Source organism: Lactuca sativa, chromosome 6, assembly GCF_002870075.4.
Source record: "Lactuca sativa cultivar Salinas chromosome 6, Lsat_Salinas_v11, whole genome shotgun sequence".
NCBI classification, from domain to species: domain Eukaryota; kingdom Viridiplantae; phylum Streptophyta; class Magnoliopsida; order Asterales; family Asteraceae; genus Lactuca; species Lactuca sativa.
Window position 1 is genome coordinate 111969614 of NC_056628.2, and position 20583 is coordinate 111990196.

The following is a 20583-nucleotide window of genomic DNA, read 5'->3' on the forward strand; positions in this document are numbered from 1 at the left end:
ATGTTCTTTTAATTAGAGTTGTTTCATCTTTCTTTTTAATGGTGAATACTTTTATTTTGTTAAGATTGGATTTGTTCACTTTGGACTCAGGTTTGGATTCATCGACCTTTTGCTTTCCCTTCTGTTCAGCTGAAGAATGATGTTTTTGAGGGCAAGCGGGATTAGTTTTGGAACTAGATGGAGATGAATGAGTAGAAGTAGAAGAAGGAGAAGAATTAGAGCGAGAGAATTTTGATGGAGAGGACTTCCTGGCTGATGACTCTAGGTGACCCTTTTGCTTTCGATCATTAGAGGGGCTGACCTTCGAGTCTTGTTCTCTTTTGACTTCAGAGCCGAACCTCTGCGTTCGGTTGAAGTCGTTCTTGGAACCGAACCTTTGGTTTCGGTTGAAATTCTCTTGTGAACCGAACCTTGACTTTCGGTTGGTATCTTCTTGTGAACCGAACCTTGACTTTCGGTTGTTGTTTTCTTGCGAACCGAACCTTGGCTTTCGGTTGTTGTTTTCTTGCGAACCGAACCTTGGCTTTCGGTTGTTGTTTTCTTGCGAACCGAACCTTGGCTTTCGGTTGTGGGAACTATCAGGCTTTCTTACGGGATTGTTTTTATACTTCAGATTCTTGTCTTTGTGTGAATAGTATGCATTCTGGGAGTGCCAAAATTGTTTCCTTTCAGAAAGGTTTTTCCTGTATCTTAGGTTCCTTTCTATCTTTTTATCCCTCATCTGTTTAGGTTGATGATGAACGTTCGCTTTCGCTTTTGATGTCACCTTGGCTGGTTCCTTTTGAATTTTAGGTGTTTTTCTTTGAGCCGAGGGAGCAGAGGGAATATTTGAAGAAGATTCAGTTTGCCCTGAGGAAGTGGAAAGAGTATCTGATGAAGTTTCACTTTGAGCTGTTGGCTTTGAAGGAATGTCTTCTTTTGCAGAACGATCAACCTCTAGAGGAACATTTTTTGTACCACTTGTGCTTGGTTCACTGAAATTATCAGGTTTGTTCAAGGGTTCAGGTATGTATCTCCCTTTCTTCATCCAGGAGGTTCTTTCAGATAGGCCAACGGTTTCGTTTCCATTATTGATAGGAGCTTCCCAGAAGTACTCATCACAGCCATCAGCATTGTCTTCGTTAACAATAGCCGTGAGTTCAGCTGTTTGATGTTCGGTTACTCCAGTCACCTTGTATACCTGATTTGGAGTGGTCCTGACTCTTTGATACACAGCAGCTTTTTCTACTAATTTCGGGGACTTTTGTTGGGACAATCTAGCGAATTCCACAGAATTTTCAGAAATAAGATTTTTGTGGTTTTCAGTTTCGCTTTTAACAAATTCTGAGCAGTCAACCGTATCCTCTACAGAAATTTCACTCATGTTTTCGTCCTCGTTAAGCTCAGATGCATTTTCAACATCGATTTTGTTTTCTGAGCTTACGTTGGCGTTTAGAGAGTCAAACTTTTGCATGGTTTCGGTTCTCAGTTTAAGTCTGTCATTTTCGTCCAAAAGATTTTTGAGCATGTCCTTATGGTCTTTGGATTTAATGAAGGACTCAATTTTGTCCAGTCCAATTTTATAAGTTGGGTTGACATCATTAGAAGATATCACACTCTCACATTTATAGGCTTCGGCATCAATTTCATCCTCCTTAAATTCTAGGAAGGGCAAAATCATGCGATGGATCTTTTGACCTATCTCACAGTCCAAGTGAAGTTGAGTAATATTGGAATATAAACGTTTACCTATTAAACAAAAAACATTTCGTTGTTTTAACAATTTCAAATTGTCTCTCTGCAAATAAATGTTTTCATCTTTCACTTTGATTAATTCCGACTCTTTTAACTCAATCCACATACGCCGCTCCTCACTCTTCGACGCCACCCTGCTTAATTGATCAGTCAGGTTAAAATTGGTGACTCGAGTTTGAGTTAAGCTACTATCTAAATGAGAAATTCTTGTATTAATGTTTTTTAGTTCTTTCTCATATGAGGATGATGGTACTTTAGATGAAATAAAAACATATTGTACCTTCTTTATCAGTTCATCAAGCTCATTGAACTGTTGGGTGAGTGGTTTGGCCGTAAAGCACATATCCTCCTGCACCTTCAGTCCATTGCTTCCTCCATCGGTATTGTATCCCCTCATCTGAGATACGCCAGACACCATGAAGCATTTTCCACCACTACTTTCCTCCTTAGCCATATAAGCCTTTCCATGAGTAGGCTTCCTCACTTCTTCGTCTTCTGAGTCAGTAGACCAAACTTCGGTGCTACCGAACTCATCGTCATTAACCGAACCCTGCACAATAAGAGCATTAATAGAAGGGTTAGTGGTAGACTTCTTCTTTCTCAACTCATCCAATCTCTTCTGCAGCACGGCTTCCTCATCCTTTCCGTCATCCTTTTCAGCCATCTTCTTAAGGACACAGTCCTTAGCATAGTGGTTCTTGCCCCCACAGTAGAAACAGCTTACTCCGGAATCGCCATCTGCCTTTGGTTCCTTCTTGAGCTCCTCAGCCTTCGGTTCATTGTTTGCTTTTTCAGAGCTGTAACTCCCCTGCCAGTTTCGGTTTTTGTTGGGGAATCTCTTCTTTATGAACCTCTTAGGATTGGATACCATCATGGCATAATCCTCAGTTGTGAGGTCATATTCTTCCAAGTTGAGCTCTTCATCCTCCATCACGGCTTTACTTTTGGATAGGAGGGCCAACGAACCAAGACTAGACACAACGTTCTTCTCTTGAACCACAATCTTCTCTTGGGACTTTAGAATACCCACCAGTTTCGCCAAAGAGTATGATTTAAACTGTTCATGGGCTTTGACTGTGGAAACTACTGCTCTCCATTCAGATCTCAGTCCGTTCAAGAAAGTAACCTTTTGTTCGATGAGCTTCCTTTCGATGTCGTGTTTGATCATCTTGCTGAGAAGATGATTGAAGCGATCAAACATTTGGGTCACCGTTTCTTCGGCTCCTTGCCTGAATTCTCCAAACTCAGATAGAAGCAAGGTTTGGATGGAGTGTTCAAGATCTTCGTCTGTTGAATACAGTTAGCGAAGTCTATCCCACACTTCCTTCGCCGTAGTGCATGAGCTGACCAGTCTGAATGTGTCGGACTGAAGGGCGAATCTGATCAACCTTAGAGCCTTAATATTGCACTGGAATTTGTCTTTTTCATCTTGAGCAATATTCGTCACGTCCTTGAGCAGATCGTTGTACTCTTTTTGCGTCTTGATAATTCTGGATGTAGCAGAATGAGAAAACGGTCCATTGATGATAGCTTCCCAAATGAGAAAACCATTGTCCTCCGATCCAATCACGTAATCTTCAAAATGATGCGCCCATACTTCATAGTCATGGGTGTATAAGATTGGAATCTTTGTCGTCGAACCAATGCTGTTGGAAATATTAATAGGGTTTGATTGCGTCGCGTCCATTATGATCGTAATAACCTGTTCAAAGATCAGACTTGTAATAAAGCAGATTAGGGCAAAACAATAAATACTAAGATACGTCAATTAAGATGACGGCTCAATAAATATCGATGATTGCGGAAAAACCCTAATGGAAATCTTTTTCACAGAAAAGATGTGTATCGATTACACAGCCTCCTACTCTGATACCAATTGATGGGATTAAAACAACTTTTAATCTATGAAGATCGATTAGATCTTGAACAAGTATATGAATATGAAACAGCAAGAACGCAATATTAATAACAAAGCAGAATGCAAAATTGAGAACAAAACAGCTTGAATCAATCATGTCGAATGATTAAATAAAATCCTTAGAAGAGCTCGATTAAGAACATCAACTGTAAAGGATTAGAAGATTACAAGAATGCTATATCGTAAAGCTCTGAATCTTAAAAACAGAAATCTTGAATCTTGAAACTTAACCTAATATGCATGCAAGCATTAACTTTATATACTATACATAAAAGGCTCTCGGTTGGACAGGCCCAAACCGGAGAATACAAGGCTAATCTAACGAGCCCAAAAGACGCAACTTCTAATAAAACTTCAGCCCAACAATCTCCCCCTTTGCGTCAATTTGGAGCGAGACCTTCACTTCTTACTTGGGCCGGCAGCTGAAGCTGGTACCTTCTTCTTCACGGTACTAAACAGACACTTGGTTATGGAGAGGATGGTCTGTCTAAACCGGACGTACCAATTGATCATATCACTGAAGTACTTGATGTCATCTGCCGAATTGTCTTTACACCGCTTGACGATTGATAGGACGTGCTCCAAGCAGGTAGTGGTGTAGAGAGGTAAACTACTTATTTGGTAAGTAAACTTTTATACCTAGGGTATATATGCTAAACGTTGGAGAGTGAAAATGATACTTTCAAAACTATACTTTTGAACTTGGAAAATGTATTATTTTTATAAGGAATTAAAACCTGTTGACTCACCAACTTTATGTTGACGTATTTTTAAAATGCATGTGTTTTCAAGAAGCTGGTAACTATGATACGAGAAATGAAGTTACACTGCCCAGTGTTTCCGCTGACGGCCGGGGTGAGACAGATTTGTATGAGAGCTATTAACTATTGTGAACTAGTACTTTCTTAGGAAAGCACGACTATAGTTTAGGGGTTACTCTGTTAGGTTTAGGTATATCCCTTAACCTAAAAATAAAAAGTATTATTAAATGTACTACTGAAGGACTACTTACGGGAGTGGTGACAGGATGGACACGTCTCTTGGGTTGCTGGATTTTAGAACGGCTATATGCTAAAATGATCCTGCCCACCGACTGTCCTGACTGGTCGGTGCCTTATCAGCTAGACCTGAAGTAACAAACAATAATTAATGATACCTTTGAATACAACAAAAACAAATATATAGAGTTATGTATGAACTTAGTCCCGCGATGATAGCACATGTATAACCCAATAATATAGAAAACCTAAACCCTCGATAGCAATACAAAATAATGTTTTAGGTCAAACTACTTAGTCGAGTTTTATTGTACATGGTACGAACCACAACTAAACGTAGACAGATCACCTATGTTTAATTATGGTTAGACCGATGCACAACTAAAATTGGATACAGTGGTTGATAGACTAAAACACCTGAAGATTCTAGAAGATTAAAGATAGATCTTAAATCAGGATACCATCAACTCGGAGTACAAGAAGACGATGTTCTGAAAACAACATTTAGGACTCGGTATGGTCAATCTAAGTTCTTAGTTCTACCTTTGGATTTACCAACGCTCCAACAATGTTCAAGGACCTCATGAATAGTGTTTTCAAACCGTACTTGGATAAATTCGTGATAGTATTTATCGATGATATATCGATATATTCACGAACCAAGGAAGAACACGGTCAACATTTGCAAATAATATTGGAACTACTAAGAAAAGAAAATTTGTATGCCAAATACTCCGAATATGAATTTTGGATTAGAGAAGTACAAATTTTTAGAGCATGTAGTTAGTAACAAAGGGACACATGTCAAACCCTCCAAGATTGAAGCAATTAAGAATTGGGAAGCACCAAAGACGCCAACGGAAGTGTGTCGATTCTTAGGACTTGCTGGTTACTACCGTAGATTCATAGATAATTTCTCCAAAATAGCCAAGCTGCTTACAACACTAACCCAGAAGGATATGAAGTTTAACTGGGAAGACAAACAAGAAGCTGCTTTTCAGAAACTAAAGCAAATGTTGTGTAATGCACCTATTCTATCCCTTCCAGATGGGACAAACAAGAAGCTGCGACGCATCAAATCAAGGATTGGGATGTGTGTTGATTCAAAGAGGAAAGTTATTGCTCACACATCTCGACAACTTAAGGTGCATGAGAATAATTACATTACCCATGACCTTAAATTGAGAGTTGTAGTTTTTGCAATGAGAAGTTGGAGACACACAACTGGCCATAGAACATATAGCTGATACCTTATGTGCCAAGCTAGAAATAACCCACGAGACAACTCGAAAGATCGTACAAGTTAAGGATCGATTAAAGGCAGCACGTGATCGTCAAAATAGCTATGCTGACGTAAGAAGTAAGCCTTTAGAATTCCAAGTTGGAGATAAATTCATGTTGAAGGTCTCTCCTTGGAAAGCCGTAATTAGATTCGGGAAACGAGACAAACAAAACCCACGTTATATAGGACCTTTTGAAATTCTAGAAAGAATTGGTTATGTCGGATACCAACTCAAGTTACCTCAAGAGCTAAAAAAATATACATAATATTTTCTCCAACTATTTAACAAAACCCCATCCACAAGATAAATTTTGGGATGAAATTATTCTAATGGGGGGAGAATGTAACACCAGTCAAAATAGGTCAACAACAATCACATATGATTATGCCAATCATGTAATGTGATTTTGTTAAACTAGTAATGTGATAAACTTAGAATCTAATTCAAGTTAAAGTATGAACATTCATACATAACTTATGATACAACTCAAAGTATACGTCCATACGATTCCTAAAATATAGAAAACGTCTAAATCTGACTTCGCGTGAAGAAGTTATGATAAACCCTAACACTATAAATCTCTATATATAAGAGGAATCAAAATAGAATTAGAATTATCTATTGGATTCTAAAAGAGAGTTGTAGTACTCGTAAAGACCTACGCGTGGATATAAAGAACGTAAAAAATGGAGCTTATATGCAAAAGTTATGACCTTCCAAAGATGCAGTTGTCTAAGAACAAGACACGTGGCAGAAACCCTAGCCGCCTTAAGTCATGATGTGAAAATGAAGTTCACGACATGAAACTTGTCAGGGACACTAATTGGGGCTAGAAAACACGTGTTAAAGCTAGTGGATAACTCATGGAAGTTCACGACGTGACCCTAGTTATGTTAGGACGTGAAATGGCCCAAAACAGCCTATAAATAGCGATCAAAGCTCATTCCTTCCTTACCCCTTTTCCTTTCACTCTCTGGTTTCCGAAGGCCGTTTCCCTTCCTGAGCCAAACAAAGATGAGCTTTTTTCCGTTTAGATTCTATAGATCATGCTACTAGGGTGAGTTTCACGGCTCCACTTTCTAATATTTTCGGGGAAAACGCATGCTAAATATTGAATACAAATTAATACTATATTTATATGATAGTATGTTCGTTAATCAGGATATAATTATTTTGTATCTATACAACTATTGTCAACTTGTTAGCGTGTTATTGTTATAGTATTATACTAATGTAGATCTTGAGTTATACTTAGGATTCTATATATATTTTGTGTGCGATATAGTTCCAGAGTTATACTTAGAAGTTCTATATGTTAATTGATATGTACGTTCTTATTATTGGTTTTATGTCAAGATAAAACTAGGAACGTTATATGTTGTTTTTATTGGTTTTATGTTAAGATAGGTTTTAAATCTAATTATAGCTGTTGTACTGCCTAAGTATTATAAATATTTGGAGTAATGCTTAAAGCGTACTCTAATAACTTAGGGTTTTAGACACGAATGTGACAACCCGATATTTCGAGACAATATGATGGATCACAAGTCAAATTTAGATCAAAATTTAACTTTCCTAAAATCTTATTTGGGTTAAATAAAGTAGTAGGAATCGTATCAAGGTTTTCGTATGTATAAAGAACCCTAAAATCCGAGTTATAACAAAGAAGTTATGACCAACCGAAGATTCTCGGCAAAACCGGCAACACTGATAGACGTAAAACGCGAAGTTTCAATACAATAACTTTTTAGCCTTAAGTATCTAAATGAAAGTTGTAGATAACATTAAACCGTAAGTGTACATAAAAAGAACCTCCAAATTTGACTTCATATGAGGAAGTTATGATTTTTTGAAGTTTCAGACATAGCAGTAGACAGCTAAAAACTCGAAATCGAGATCAAGTCGATTTTTTGCCAACATGACCTAAACGAGAATCGAAGATCTCATCAATGGTATTGCAACTGTAAATAGTTTGGCGAAAACAGACAGCGGATGAAGGAGTTATGAAATTTTAACGGACTTTTTCTGTCTCTGCCTATTAAAAATATAATATTAAAAATAAAGTCAAAATTTGCCGACGGAGTTTAAACGAAAGTTGTAGATCGTAGTCTCACATACGCGTTGATATAAAGAACGTCGAAAACGGAGTTTATATGAGGAAGTTATGAATTTTTGAAGTTTATTAATAATTAAAATATTTAATTTAATTATAAATACCCGATATTATCCATTGGAGGAGGAGTCACCGGTCTGATCCGGATTACGCCCAGCGTAATACCTTGGTACACCCAGCGTAGGATTCAGACCCCATATAAAGGGTGCGAGGATGCTGGCCATTTTTGCTCAATTCTTCCCTTTCTCGCGCCGAAGCTCTGCGTTTCAACCCTCGGAGTCATCCCAAAGGCCAGGTTTTCATATCCATGTTTGGAAGGAAGTTTTACGCTCCTGAGATTCCCGAGAATCCCGAGAAATCCAATTTCTCGAGTAGAAGTTCTGCTCGCTTTTCGTCTCGCTTTCTTCAATCAATCAAGTGAGTTAATACCCCTATAATCCACACTTTTAAATATTTTATAAATGCTTTTATATGCTTTTAAGGGGGGGAATACAAGTAAAACACACGATTGTTATCGTGTGCTATATAAAGTTTCATTATACACTTTTTATGAACGGAATCATATGTGATTTATAACTATTATAAGGAAACTTTCATATGCAAAATGTATCACAATAACATCATATCTTTTGAAATGAAAAATGTTGTTATATATGTATAAATCAAACACTCTGCTTATACTATATGTATATGTGTCCATCTTAGACACTATAGAAATTATACTTTTCATAACAAGTGAACATTTTACTAGAGATTGCTATACAAATGAGACACACTTAAAGAAAACTATAATAGGTATATGATAGGCAAGTTCCTAAAGACCCGCCCAATATGACAGACCCGAAACCGACTCCAGAACTCGGTTAGGTGAATACATGGGTCAACCTAATTCAATCAAAACCTTCCATCACTTGATTGTAGATTTTACCCCACGTGTTCCTCCACATATCAGTCAAGAGTATTTTGTTTTATTTCCATGTTATTTTATTTTCCTTATTATTTTAGTTTATTTTGGTTTCTCTACAACAATTATTTACTTTCCCTAAATGTAGCTACGTGGGTGGTGGGTTTTGTTTTTCCTTTTTTTCCCTGTATGTATGGAGGAATGATGAATGGAAAGAGGCAGTTTTTGGAGGTTTCCTTAAAATTAACTCTCTAAGTTTAGAGATTATTTTCCATTGCTATCCTAATTTTGGCAGGATTAGGAGGTGATCTTGGAGGCTGATTTGAGAATCTCGTGGTGTATCTGTATCGAGAATTTCAAGTTGGATTGCCCGACGATTCCTTTTGGGTGGTGACGACTGTATCTCAGAAGGAGCGTTGCTGCTGTTTTACTTTGTTTTGGTTTTAATTTTGGTTTAACTTTTGATGCAAATACAAAGTCGTTGGCCATCAGTATACTTTTACGAGAACATCACGAACTCTTTCATAATAGAAATACTATTTCAAAGAGATACATTCATATACAAGAACAAACGAACATTTTCATATGTACTTCGAGTAGTTTTCACAAACGCTTTTACATGTTAAAACATTTTTAGAAACTGGCATACGAACTGTAGGTTTCCTTTTTGAATTTGTTATAGTTGCACTTCAAAACAAAGGTTTTCTCACACTTAAACTGTTTTGTCAAACGGTTTTCGATTTGATTTATAAACTGACATCAAGTCATAAATTCTTATCTATTAAACTTTTCAATGGTTTTACAAAACTTCTTTTATGCTTTTATATTATAAATTGCATGCCTCTATATGTATAGTTATATAAGAAATGTTTAAAAGACTTAGGAAGGCTATCCACCCTGTTTCCTTTTCCTCGATTTGGATGTGGTCTGATGGGATATTGGGTACTCATCCGAAAGTCGTTTAAATATTAATTATATATCATATGTACATATATAGTCATAAATGTTCCATCAGTTAATTCAGTTCCGACACTCTTGGGTAGCAAGGGTGTCTAAACCTACTTGGACACTCATCAATTACATTCTAGTAAACTATTATATGAATAGTTTAGGGGATACAAAACATTATCCCTATTACAAGAAATTACACCAGATTCAGTTCATTCATGAGTCTAGACTACATGCTATATGAAGGGATACTCTTACAGAGATTCCTCTTACATGGATACATTTATATGGATACTCTTACAGAGATTCCTCTTACATGGATACATTATTATGGATACTCTTACAGAGATTCCTCTTACATGGATACACTTATAGGGATACGTTTACAAAGATACGATGTGGTAAGAAACAATAAGGGGCTAACCATTCCTGAACCCACCTGTTAGCAACAGAGGTAATGATCATCTACGGATGTCTATGGTTAATACTTATACTAGGAAGACATTTACGGGACTTACCATTCCTTCAACCTGCTGTTAGCTACAAAGGTAAATGAACATCTACGGATATTCAAGGTGAGAACGTTTCGGCAGTCGCGATGTCGTGTTTATCCTAATACCAAAGGATAATACTTATATGGCTATATTTTCCCTATTACTTTTACTTTGTGATACATTCACGTAAACGATGAAGTAGACTATATATATTGTTAATAGTAGACATAAAGGGGAAAACCATCTTTGTTACAGCAAAACATACAAGTCTCGGTAGAAGACTACTTTCAAAACATTCAGGTCTTGATAGAAGACTACATTTATGCTAATAGAAAATATCTTCTTGGAGTTTTCAAAGCATATACAAACAATTACATTGAACGATTTCAAATGTTATCATCAAACTTATACGAATAATGACATTAAACACTTATGAACTCACCAGCTTAAATGCTGACCTACACTTTCAAAATAACTTGTATTCTCAGGTCACCAGTAGACAGGTACGATCACCAGGTTTTGCGAAGACGGAGCAGTTTAAGACTCGTCTTTTATTTTGATTATTTGTTGTAATGTCTTATTACTATGAAAGAACACACATGTATTTAACTATTACTATTAATGCAATGGACGATGTTGTTGCTTGTTTACTACTTCACATTGTTGTGAAACATACATGACGTCCTCCGCCCCAGAACGTTTCCGCCGTTCTCGGTTTTGGGGTGTGACAGATTGATATCAGAGCATTGTTTATAGTGAATTGAGTATATCAACCCATAAAAGATATACTAACTATAAATACAACGAGATTAAAAATACTCTGACTTAGAGTTTATACTTCTAAATAATAATATATTTAAGTAAGTATACGTGCCTGCATTCATACGAAAATCGGTGTCACAACGACAAGAACAAAAGTATTACGATTGTTGAATATCACAAGTAAGCTTGGGGATGTATAGTCAGTCTTGGGAGTGGCATAGCCTGATCAACTATACTGGTCCGAGGAGTGATTAGCATATGCCCAAGAATGGTTGTGATGTAGCAACAATTCTAAAAACTTACCAACATTACCACAATGAGAACATTATAACAGAACCTAAGTCTAAAATACCATAGGGGTGTTTTGGGTTACCATAATTACTTACTTGAGAACTAAAAAGAATCTTCATTACTAAGTTGATAGTTGCTAAGTGGATGCACTAAGGCTATATGTAACTAGGATGTTATAGACTTAGAATCGGTGAAATTTTTGCTTTACCCTTATTCCTTGTGAATTTGGAGTTAAGGTCACTTATTCGAAAGCCTATCCTGTATTGATTACATATGACTGGTATGCACTTTACAAATAGCGATGTAACTAATGAAGATTTTCTAATAATTATCTAGATAGTTCGTCTAATAATTATTTCCTTACCCCAATTCTCGCGTAGATAACATAACTGGACTCCATCCCCACGGCAACCCGTACCTTCCGAACAAAGGCAATGTTGGATGGTTTGAAGAAGAACTAGAGAGTGATCATCCAATCCCTTTGAATGATCACCATGCTGAAAACCTTTCGGATGTTGATAACTCCGAACCCGAAGTTGAGAACCTACCCCAGGCAGCTCCCGTTCCAATTCCTAACCCTCGTCCGACTTTTCATGGCCTGACGCCCCTTGGGTAGAATGTTTGGAGATAGGGAGCGAAGAGCAAGATCAAACTATGTCATTGGATGGAGACCGAAGCTTCTACAACACAAGTGAAGGAAGCTCAGCAGACATAATTCTTCCAATTCTGGCCCGCAGAGTTGCCCGAAACGAAATTCAGGGCAGGACGGCTCTCCAACGTATCTAATAGGTTAATGCCAATGCCAGAATCCATACCATTCGCACCAATCGACTTGATCACAAGTGAGAAATCCGAGAGAAACCATGAGACCCTGCTGCAAGCACTAGCTGAAAACCCGAGCCGAAGTCATAGAGCTCTAAGTACGCCAGAGGGTGTACGAGAGATACCTGCTTGATATGGAACGTCAACTAACCGAACTAAGGGTTCACCATAGGGGTGACCGTTGCCAGTAGGAGATACCTTACTTCCTTCTTTGTTTTAAAGAACCATGTTCCTGTCTATGTTCTATGTAGTACTTTCTATTTGACTACCTTGTACTGTAAGTACTTTTGGTTAGGTCTTTATGATGTCAAGAACTATCTCCTATGGATATGATGTAAGACCTTTTACAAGGTCATTTTCCCGAACTTTTACGTCATGAATATCAAAGATATTCACAGTCAGCTAACTTCTGTGTCATTCTTTATTCAAGTTCTCTTATCATACTTTCATTGGAGTCTATATGAAACATGCTTTAGTCAAGTCATTGGACTATAGTAATTTAGCTCCGGAAAAATTTCCAAGTCTCTTTTAGTGGTTTGATCATGTTATTCACCAACCAACGATACCTCGACTTGAACGACAAGCGTCTTGAGACCGTTCTACGAACACACTTCCACTCAGTACTAGGACTGCATCATAGGGATATAGGTCAAACTTCCGCAAACATACTTCCAATCCGTACTAGGACTGCATCATAGGGATGTAGGTCAAACTTTCGAGAACATATTCTTACTCTTTACTTGAACAATCGAAGTACATCTAGAGTCAACCAGAATCACTCACAAAATCTTTATCTTTCGTGTTATAGAATCATGTCATCATCCGGAAACAATCAGCCGAGCAACGAAACCCATATCCTCCATATCGACGTCGCTACATTACAAGCTACAGTAGCAGCTGCTGTGACAACTTTCCTTACACACATCAACTCAGGCAACACAAGCAAGACCGACAAAGGAGTCGAGAGTTCTGATGGTAGTACCAAACCGGGAAACCAACAAATGCCAACAGTCATAGACTTGCGAATCCATAAGACCGAAAGGAAGAGACGATATCGTCAAGCCCTAAAGGAGTGCAAGAGATCCCAAAGACTTGCCATGCCATAGCAACAAGTAGCAACTCCTGCAGAACGCTTTAGGAAGCAATTTCCAAGGTGGTGTAATGAGGAAGGCACTCGTGTCCACATAACACTGGCTAAACACCTCACTCCCTCCACCAAGGATAGCGCTAGCCAGTCATGCTACCACTGCGGGGAGATAGGGCACCTTAAGAATGATTTCCCTATAACAAAGAACTTTGGCGTAGACGGTAGGATTCTCAGGATCACAGTTGCAGGAGGACCTACTCCGAACCCACGTTAATGTAATTTAGGCGTTTCGTTGTAACATACTTATAAACCATCCAAAACTAGTGCAACCAGAGTCTTATCTTTTGCGGGATCCCATCGGTATAGGGATGCTCGTGCTGCGTATACTTGCCTTTTGTAGTATACCTTATTCACAGCAATAGTCTTGTAGTAGTCAAAAGTACTGTAACTCTGTTGATGGTTGCACGGTTGTGTTTTGTCTATAAACATCTTATGTTCAAATCTAATGTCTTTAAGTTTCCTTATGATTCCGACATTATCATACGACTTGATTCAATTTGATCCTCACAAAATAGCTTCATACGTACATCTCTTTCTTCGAAATTGCCTTTCCAGCAAAACCGTCATATCAGAACACCAAGTACTCATGAATGGAGTACCTCATAGTTTTTTTCCTTTCCGAAGAAATCCCCAAAGTATCACTCGTACAATACGTCAAGTTCAAATCCAAAAATCCATACGGTTGATCTGTCGCTGATGAATGTATACATAGGGGTGATATATAATCAAGGTTCTATAGGTTTAGAATTGACGATTCCACTGTAACTTCTTTTTCCTCGATGGGATGTGAGCTTAAAGAAGAATCAGTTATTCGACTACCTTTTCAATCTTAATTATATACGACTCGTATACACGAGATTGTGATCGTTGAACCATGTATGAATTCTAATATGAACTTCAGGACGGAGACTGCCCAAGACTACGAGTGATCGTGCTGCCATGCGAATAAACATAGAAGCCAAATACATGCCCTTCCTGTCGATTGGGACAAGAGAGACAGATAGAACAAAAGTACCTATCCTTTTTCCTTAATTCATGAGTAATCATACTTTATTTTAGATCTTTACGAAATCTAATCAACCACAAGGTTCTGACGTCATAATCAGTATGAATTGGTTGTGTTCTTATGCAAGAGGAAAGGTCACTGCCTATACCTCAAGACAGCTTAAGACACAGGAAGTTAACTATACAACACATGATCTTGAGTCAGGAGCAGCGGTAATTGCTTTGAAGATCTGGAGACACTACTTGTAGGGTACAAGATGTACTATTCTCACAGTCCACCAAAACATTCAACATACGTTCAACCAAGAAGAGTTATCATGCCAATGAAGTCAAACGAAAGAAGTAAAGTCGTATCCCGATAGTGAAATGTTCGCTGGAATGCCAAGTGAGTAACCGAGTTCACTTAAGAACACTAGAAGCAAATAAAACTTCTAACGGTAGCATGATTATCAATTCTGGTTAAACTCAAATTTCGGGACGAAATTCCCTCTAACGGGGGGATGATGTGACAACCCGATATTTCGAGACAATATGATGGATTACAAGTCAAATTTAGATCAAAATTTAACTTCCCTAAAATCTTATTTGGGTTAAATAAAGTATTAGGAATCGTATCAAGGTTTTCGTACGTATAAAGAACCCTAAAATCCGAGTTATAACGAAGAAGTTATGACCAACCGAAGATTCTCGGCAAAACCGGCAACACTGATAGACATAAAACGCGAAGTTTCAACACAATAATTTTTTAGCCTTAAGTATCTAAATGAAAGTTGTACATAACATTAAACCGTAAATGTACATAAAAAGAACGTCCAAATCTGACTTCATATGAGGAAGTTATGATTTTTCGAAGTTTTAGACATAGCAGTAGATAGCTAAAAACTCGAAATCGAGATCGAGCGGATTTTTGCCAACATGACCTAAACGAGAATCGAAGATCTCATCAATGGTATTGCAACGGTAAAAAGTCTGGTGAAAACAGACAGCGGATGAAGGAGTTATGAAATTTTAACGGACTTTTTCTGTCCCGGCCTATTAAAAATATAATAATAAAAATAAAGTCAAAATTTGCCGATGGAGTCTAAACGAAAATTGTAGATCGTAGTCTCACCTACACGTAGATATAAAAACGTCGAAAACGGAGTTCGTATGAGGAAGATATGAATTTTTGAAGTTTATAAATAATTAAAATATTTAATTTAATTATAAATACCCGATATTATCCATTGGAGGAGGAGTCACCGGTCTGATCCGGATTACACCCAGCGTAATACCTTGGTACGCCCAGCGTAATCCGAGGATTCAGACCCTATATAAAGGGTGCGAGGATGCCGGCCACTTTTGCTCAATTCTTCCCTTTCTTGCGCCGAAGCTCTGCGTTTCAACCCTCGGAGTCATCCCAAAGGCCCGGTTTTCATATCCATGTTTGGAAGGAAGTTTTACGCTCCCGAGATTCCCGAGAATCCCGAGAAATCCGATTTCTCGAATAGAAGTTTTGCTCGGTTTTCGTCTCGCTTTCTTCAATCAATCAAGTGAGTTCATACCCCTATAATCCACACTTTTAAATGTTTTATAAATGCTTTTATATGCTTTTAAGGGGGGGGGGGGGGGGAATACAAGTAAAACACACGATTATTATCGTGTGCTATATAAAGTTTCATTATACACTTTTTATGAACGGAATCATATGCGGTTTATAACTATTATAAGGAAACTTTCATATGCAAAATGTATCACGATAACATCATATCTTTTGAAATAAAAAATGTTGTTTTATATGTATAAATCAAACACTCTGCTTATACTGTATATGTATATGTGTCCATCTTAGACACTACAAAAATTATACTTTTCATAACAAGTGAACATTTTACTAGAGATTGCTATACAAACGAGACACAGTTAAAGAAAACTATAATAGGTATAGTTTTACGAGAACATCACAAACTTTTTCATACTAGAAATACTATTTCAAAGAGATACATTCATATACAAGAACAAACGAACATTTTCATATGTACTTCGAGTAGTTTTCACAAACGCTTTTACATGTTAAAACATTTTTAGAAACTGGCATACAAACTGTAGGTTTCCTTTTTGAATCTGTTATAGTTGTACTTCAAAACAAAGGTTTTCTCACACTTAAACTATTTTGTCAAACGGTTTTCGATTTGATTTATAAACTGACATCAAGTCATAAATTCTTATCTATTAAACTTTTCAATGGTTTTACAAAACTTCTTTTATGCTTTTATATTATAAATTGCATGCCTCTATATGTATAGTTATATAAGAAATGTTTAAAAGACTTAGGAAGGCTATCCACCCTGTTTCCTTTTCCTCGATTTGGATGTGGTCTGATGGGATATTGGGTACTCATCCAAAAGTCGTTTAAATATTAATTATATATCATATGTACAAATATAGTCATAAATGTTCCATCAGTTAATTTAGTTCCGACACTCTTGGGTAGCAAGGGTGTATAAACCTACTTGGACACTCATCAATTACATTCTAGTAAACTATTATAGGAATAGTTTAGGGGATACAAAACATTATCCCTATTACAAGAAATTACACCAGAGTCAGTTCATTCATGAGTCTAGACTACATGCTATATGAAGGGATACTCTTACAGAGATTCCTCTTACATGGATACATTTATATGGATACTCTTACAAAGATTCCTCTTACATGGATACATTATTATGGATACTCTTACATAGATTCCTCTTACATGGATACACTTATAGGGATATTGTTACATAGATACTATCTGGTAAGAAACAATAAGGGACTAACCATTCCTGAACCCACCTGTTAGCAACAGAGGTAATGATCATCTACGGATGTCTACAGTTAATACTTATACTAGGAAGACATTTACGGGACGTACCATTCCTTCAACCTGCTGTTAGCTACAGAGGTAAATGAACATCTACGGATATTCAAGGTGAGAACGTTTCGGCAGTCGCGATGTCGTGTCTATCCTAATACCAAAGGATAATACTTATATGGCTATATTTTCCCTATTACTTTTACTTTGTGATACATTCATGTAAACGATGAAGTAGACTATATATATTGTTAATAGTAGACATAAAGGGGAAAACCATCTTTGTTACAGCAAAACATACAAGTCTCGGTAGAAAACTACTTTCAAAACATTCAGGTCTTGATAGAAGGCTACATTTATGCTAGTAGAAAATATGGGATTTTGTAGGAGTTTTCAAAACATATACAAACAATTACATTGAACGATTTCAAATGTTATCATCAAACTTATACGAATAATGACATTAAACACTTATGAACTCACCAGCTTAAATGCTGACCTACACTTTCAAAATAACTTGTATTCTCAGGTCACCAGTAGACAGGTACGATGACCAGGTTTTGCGAAGACGGAGCAGTCAAGACTCGTCTTTTATTTTGATTATTTGTTGTAATGTCTTATTACTATGAAAGAACACACATGTATTTAACTATTACTATTAATGCAATGGACGATGTTGTTGCTTGTTTACTACTTCACATTGTTGTGATACATACATGACGTCCTCCGCCCCAGAACGTTTCCTCCGTTCTCTGTTTTGATGTGTGACAACGAATATGTTTTTTCTACTAGAACTAACGGAACTCGACAAATCTACATGAGTTATTGTATTCATCAACTAAGATTGGAAATCTTAAGGAAAATCCTCTAACCTGTAACTATTAATCCCGTGTGAGCAAGAAAGTCGTGTAAAAATAAGATACGGGTTGACAACCCCACTCATGGTTGCTAGCTACAACACAACGGTGTGCAAGCGATGAAGTGTCCTTTTTTTTGTTTATTATTCCGACGTTGATGAAGCGTGTGGAACTTATCTTAAGATGCGAAACTTGTAGCATCAAGCAGAGGTTTGAAACTAGTCATATAGTTGCGGTTACGGACTCATGGTAGCATGTTGTTAGAAGCATTATACTTTGTCGTTATACAAGTATTAATGTTAAGTATAAGTTTCCCAAACACTTATACTTTAGGTACAAGAAATTGGTAGGTATACTACTTGTATATTAAGTAGATAATTATACATAACACACATACTTGTATATAATTGAAATAGATTTATACGTAGCGGTTTTACTCGTATAGAATTGAAATAGATTTATACGTGGTGGTTTTACTCGTATAGAATTGAAATAAGATATATATATATATATATATATATATATATATATATATATATATATATATATATATATGTAGCATCTTTCGTTTCTATGGAATTACAAACACTTACATTCATAGTATACGAGACTTATAGGTAAGCTACTTATTTGGTAAGTAAACTTGTATACCTAGGATATATATGCTAAACGTTGGAGAGTCAAAATGATACTTTCAAAACTATACTTTTGAACTTGGAAAATGTATTATTTTTATATGGAGTTAAAACATGTAGACTCACCAACTTTATGTTGACGTATTTTTAAAATACATTTGTTTTCAGGAAGTTGATAACTATGATACGAGAAATGACGTTGCACTGCTCGGTGTTTCCGCCAACGACCGGGGTGTGACAATATGTAGTTTGATTTATCTAATTGTATGCTTTGTCTCTCCGCTAAATACTATCAACGTTGAGGATCTTTTGATGATATCAAATTCAGGGATGTTCATCTGGGTTAAAGCTTCTAAGATTATCATGTTCATAGAGGATTGTCCATCTACCAGGATCCCGCTAACAAAGTGATTGGAAATGTAGGGAGTTATCACAAGTTTTTCATGGTGAGAATCTTGGACATTTTATCTATCTTGTTCATCGAAGGTGATTTCTTTCTCGCTTGTAATAGATATGTTCTTCCAGGGTATTTCTTCTTTCTCTTCCTTGGATATAGTAGCGTGTCTTTTTACTGCAAAATAAGAAGTTCCAAAAATGTTAGAACCCCAGAAATAGTGTTAATTACCTTAGCATCTGGAGGAGGGGATCCTAGTTTTTCCAGGATCTTCGCAGGTTCTTGCTCATTTTCTCTGTATCTTTCTTTTCTCCATCCTAGGATCTCTTTAAGATATCATTTGCTTAGGAGATAGCTAATCTCCTTCCTGAGGTCTATACAGTCTTCAGTGACATGGCCAAAATCTTTATGGTATGCGCACCATTTGGAGTTGTTCTCACAACTTGATTTTTCGTCTTTCCTCGGCCACCTTGCTCATGGTAAATATTAAACCTGAAATATCCATAGAGAAACAGTCAGAGATCCTAGGAATTCATCTTCAATTCCCTATTATCAAGGGCATTAACCATGTGATGGTCATGTTTGAAGTATAGTTTTTCTTTATAGGATCTTTGGGTCAGGATTCAGCCTTCCTATTGGGATTGTCATGTGAATTTGGGGTGTTGGTCCTCTTCTGAATTACTTTGTCTTCTTCTAGTCTGATGAATCTCAATGCTCTACTTCTAACTTCATCCATTCTTCTGCAATGGGTCATCACAAGGTCTTTATAGAATGGAGAATCCTTCTTCAGGCCCATTTTAAAAGCTTCCACTATAGTGGTCATGTCAATGTTGGGAATGTTCAATGGTTCCTTGCCAAACCAGCTTACAAAGTCTCTAAGGGCTTCATTAGGGTCCAAGACCACTTGATAAATATCACTAGTGATCTTTTCAAATATCATGATTAACTAAGTGAGAAAAATATGTAATGGAGTAAGTAGGAACATTGAGAAGCCATTTCAAGGTTGATCCTGTAAGAGTCGAACCAAAACCCTTGCATAAACAAGCCTCTTCTAAGTGCAATGGAATAGGAATGATTTCCATTATTACACTATATTGTGATATGTGTTCCTCAGTATTTGTGGTTCCAACGTAACGTTTAATGTTGGGAGTTTGGAAGCATTTTGGAACTTCAGTGTCAGCTATCGAGGGAATAAATCACGAGATCTTGTGAATGGTGGGGGATACTTCCGGTATAGGGTTAACTACTACTGGCACGATCGAGATCATCTGCCTTAGTTGTTGAAGTTCCTTAGCCATGGTTGGCCTTATTAATGCATCAAGATTCATGGAGTAAGTATTAAAGGCATTATTTTTCGAAGAAGTTACAAGTGTCATTGTTCTTAGGAGTAATGACGGTTTCGTCAAGATCCTGGATCACAAGAGCTTGATATGTTGGGGTTA